Genomic DNA, 4805 nt, shown 5'->3' on the forward strand with positions numbered 1-4805 from the left:
GCAACTTTGGATCATAGGCTCTGAGGGCAGCAATTGTTTCAAGCCACTCCAGACAATGACAGTGGCTGCCTTTGTTTCACAGTGCCCCTGACAGGTACTGAGGCAGTGCTGACTTAAGGAAACTGTGCTTCCTCAGAGCTGAAAGGAACAGTTAGTTGAAGGGCTGCATTTGCCTGGCAGGCCAAGAAAGCTAAGCTTTGAGGAGCTGTGCAAAAAGCTCTTGGCACCCTTCCTGATTCCCTCCTCAGGTCACTGTGGAGCCAGTCTGTTCAGTGTCACAGTCTGTGCAGCCAAAATATTGCTTGGAAAAACTGGCTTAGGAAGTTTCTCTCTAGCATGAACTTCCTCTCAGAACTTTCCCTCCAGTCAAAGACAGTTGAGGCAATGTACGGAGTGTAAGAAACATAGAGGCAGAAAGTCTGGGGCAAAGGCTTGCCAGCTTCAAACACCCAGGAGAGAGAGGGTTCCGTCTCCTGGGAAATAGAAGGGACAACCAAACACTTATAAAGAGAGTATAAACAAAACAACTAAAATACAAAAGCCCAGGACAAAGCATAGGCCCAGAGAAAGGAAAATTCTGTACATTGCATTCACCTTGGGCAGACCTGCCTGATAGGAGGGCTAAAGCTCAACAAAATCTCTCTCTTAGCACCAACTGATTACAAAATCAAGAAACAGACGTCTCAGGGAAAAACATTTTTAAATATTAACATTTTTTTTTTTTTTTTATAAAACGGGGGTTTATTTGGCTATACAGTTACAGTCTTAAGGCCATAAAGTGTCCAAGGTAACACATCAGTTATCAGGTACCTTCACTGGAGGATGGCAAATGGCGTCTGGAAAACCTCTGTTAGCTGGGAAGGCACGTGGCTGGCATCTGCTCCAAAGTTCTGGTTTCAAAATGGCTTTCTCCCAGGACATTCCTCTAATATTAACATTTTTAAATATTAAAATGTACAGTGTGGAGGGCTGGGGAGGCACCAGCTGCTGTGCAGGGAGGAGGCTGAGCCCACAGCTTGAGGGAGATCCTGGTCCTTCTGCACCTGTGTCTGGCAGAACCAGTATAAGATGAAGATACAATCCTTCCCCACCACCCTGATAATAAAGTTTGGGCAGGACCTTTGAGCACAGACCGAGATAGTACAGAGCCAGATGAAAAGCACAGACTATGGCACTGAAATGGATTACTAAGGAACTTAGTGATTTGGCCCATGACCACCCCCCCCCCCAGCACAATGTTCTGCAGGTCCAGTTGGGGATGATATGTTTCACTGGCAAGCCACAATTATGGGACCTAATGACAGCCCATATCAAGACGTGTATTCTTTTTGACAATTCATTTTCCTACAGACTACCCCTTCAAACCACCTAAGGTTGCATTTACAATGAGAATTTATCATCCAAATTTTAACAGTAATGGCAGCATTTGTCTCAATATTCTAAGATCACAGTGGTCTCCTGTTTTAACTATTTCTAAAGTTCTTTTATCCATTTGTTCACTGCTATGTGATCTGAACCCAGATGACCCCCTAGTGCCAGAGATTGTACAGATCTATAAAACAGAGATAAGAACTACAGAATATCTCGGGAATGGACTCAGAAGTATGCCATGTGATGCTACCTTAAAGTCAGAATAACCTGCGTTATAGCTGGAATCAACTTTAAATTTCTGGAGAACCTAAGATGGTGGCTAGGTGAGACAGGGCAAAAAGACACCTCTGTGAAAAATACTAGATAAAAACCAGAAAGTGACCCAGAACACCACTGCCAGATGCGCCAGCTGGACAAGGTCTGCTAAATCCACAGGGAACATGCATTTGGTGAAACCAGGAGCCTGCATTCTGAAATGAGTGAGTGAGTTGGCTGAAAGTCCTGTGGCCACGCTGTGGTGTGGGGAAACGGTGGGCTGGCGTTTGGAGACGGACTAGTTCTTTAAAAAAAAAGCCCGGGAGTGGCTGCAGATACAATGGGGACAGCGCGCAGTGAAGCATGCTGTCTGATTGCTGCTGATTGTCTCGAGACCAGAGAAAAGCAGAGGGGAGCCAAAAGGAGAAAAAGAACCACATTCCTTGCAGCCATCTCTCCAGCGGGCAGGGGACGCTCCTGCCTGGGGCCAGTCCCATAGTCCAGAGCCATGCCAAGAAACCCAGTGTGATGGGAAATCTTTCCTGCAGCACTACACACAAGCCACAATATCAGCCGTGGACAGTGGCCTTTAATACACCATGGCTGACTGTCCCAGAGCTGGGAGGGTGGAGCTGTGCGAAAAGCGGGAAGTTAATACACCCCATTCAACCATCTTTGAAGTGGACTGGTAACACCCCTGCACGGCCCAGAGACCCAGGGCTTCCCTGGCAGGCTGGCATGCACTAGTGACATGGCGTGGCCCTCCCTCAGCAGAGGTCTTGGAAGAGCACAGCTGGGAAGGGGGAACCGCTCAGAAATCCCAGGGACCCTACGTGAATACCAAGGACTTGTGGGTCAGTGGCAGAGACAATTGGTGGAAAGACTGAAATGAAGGCTTAGGCTCCAGCAACAGCCTTAAATATCCAGGAACACCTGGGAGGTTTGAGTATTAAAGCTGCCCTGCCTGCCTAATCACCCAGCCACACGCCCCACATTCAGGGCAGACAGCACCAGCAACACACCCAAACTTGGTGCACCAATTGGACCCCACAAGAATCAGACCCCTACACACCACAAAGACAAAGTGGGGGAGAACTGACTTGAGAGGAATAGGTGACTCATGGACGCCATCTGCTGATTAGTTAGAGAAAGTGTATGCCACCAAGCTGCAGTTCTGTCAAATTAGGGATCAAGTAAAGCAAATGCCAAGAGGCCAAAAACAACAGAAAATCTTAAAGCATATGATAAAACCAGAAGATATGGAGAACCCAAACCAAACACCCACATCAAAAGATCAGAAGACACGTAGTACTTGGCACAATTAATCAAAGAATTACAGACAGGCAACAAGAGCATGGCTCAGGATATAAAGGACATAAAGAACCCTAGAACAGCATAAAGAAGAAATTGCAAGAGTAAATAAAAAAGAAGATCTTATGGAAATAAAAGAAACTGTTGGCCAAATTTAAAAGACTCTGGATACTCATAATGCAAGATTAGAGGAAAGTGAACAACAGCTCAGCCTCCTCAAGGACCACAGAACAGAAATGAAAACAAAAGAAAGAATGGGGAAACAATCAAAAAAAATGAAAAAATCGAAATGGATCTCAGGGATATGATAGATAAAATAAAATGTCCAAATTTAAGACTCATTGGTGTCCCAGAAGGGGAAAGAAGGGTAAAGGTCCAGAAAGAGTATTCAAAGAAATTGTTGGGGAAAACTTCCCAAACCTTCTACACAATATAAATACACAAAGCATAAATGCCCAGTGAACTCCAAATAGAATAAATCCAAATAAACCCACTGTAAGACATATTCTGATCAGACTGTCAAATACTGAAGAAAAGGAGCAAGTTCTGAAAGCAGCAAGAGAAAAGCAATTCACCACATACAAAGGAAACAACATAAGACTAAGCAGTGACTACTCAGGGCCACCACGGAGGCGAAGGCAGTGGCATGACATATTTAAAACTCTGAGAGAGAAAAATTTCCAACCAAGAATACTTTATCCAGCACAACTCTTCTTCAAATTTGAGGGAGAGCTTAAATTTTTCACAGACAAACAAATGCTGAGAGATTTTGCTAATAAAAGACCTGCCCTACTTCAGATACTAAAGGGAGCTCTATCGACAGAGAAAAAAGCTGAGGGACTTCACCACCAGTAGATCAGTCCCATAAGAAATGCTAAAGGGAGTTCAGCAGGTTGAAAGGAAGGGACACTAAACAATTGACTGAAACTACATGAAGAAATAAAGGGTACCACTAAAGATCACATGGCAAATATAAATACCAAAACTACTATATTTTTGATTTGTAACTCCACTATTTACTTCCTACAGGATCTAAAATACATAAACTGTAATGAGAAATCAGAGGTTTTGGACTCAATGTAAAATATGTAATTTTTGACAAGAACTACATAAAAGTGGGGGAATGAGGGAGTATAGGAACAGTTTATGTGTCATGTTGAAGTTGGTATCAAAGAAAAACAAGATTGTTATAGATTTAAGATGTTAAATTTAAGCCCCACAGTAAACACAAAGAAAGTATCAGAGAATATGACCACAGAGATGAAAAGTAGAGTAGGAGTTCTGAGAAGTGGGGGAAGGGGCAATGGGGAGTTAAGAAATGAGTGTAAAGTTTCTGTTTGGGGTGAAGGGAAACTTCTAGAAAGGGATGGTGGGAAGGTGATAGCACTGCAACATTCTAAATGTGATTAATCCCTAATGGAATGCTAGGGAGGGGTGGAATGGGAAGATTTAGGCTGTATATATGTTTCCACAATTGAAAAAAAAAAAAAAGACAGTCTAAATAGATGAAACATAAATGCCTAGGACATCCTGGATGGGATCTGAGGATGGAGGAGAGGAGGCTCAAAGGGACAGAGATGGGACATAAGGGAAAAAAAAGGAAATAGAGAATGTAAGCTTTGTATCAAGGTTGAATTTCTTGAACTTCTTAGCTGTGTTTAATGGGATTGCATAAAAAAATGTTCTTGTTCATGGGAAATGTGTATGTGAATTATATTGTTTTTTCAAGTATGTGTGCAGCTTGCGCTCATATGTTCAGAAGACAGAGCATTAGAGGATGGAGGATAGGGAGGGAGGGAGGGAGGGAGGAAAGAAAGAAGAAATGGTGGTGTGACAGATGTTAAAGGTGGTGGATCGGGTATCAGGGG

General features: G+C 43.4%; 1 pseudogene; it reads left to right on the top strand.

The window, feature by feature from the left end:
• The first annotated feature begins 1168 nt into the window (after positions 1-1168).
• LOC119534498 lies at positions 1169-1615 on the top strand (annotated as a pseudogene).
• Positions 1616-4805: the final 3190 nt, after the last annotated feature.

The sequence above is a fragment of the Choloepus didactylus genome, chromosome 1, assembly GCF_015220235.1.
Source record: "Choloepus didactylus isolate mChoDid1 chromosome 1, mChoDid1.pri, whole genome shotgun sequence".
Lineage (NCBI taxonomy): Eukaryota > Metazoa > Chordata > Mammalia > Pilosa > Megalonychidae > Choloepus > Choloepus didactylus.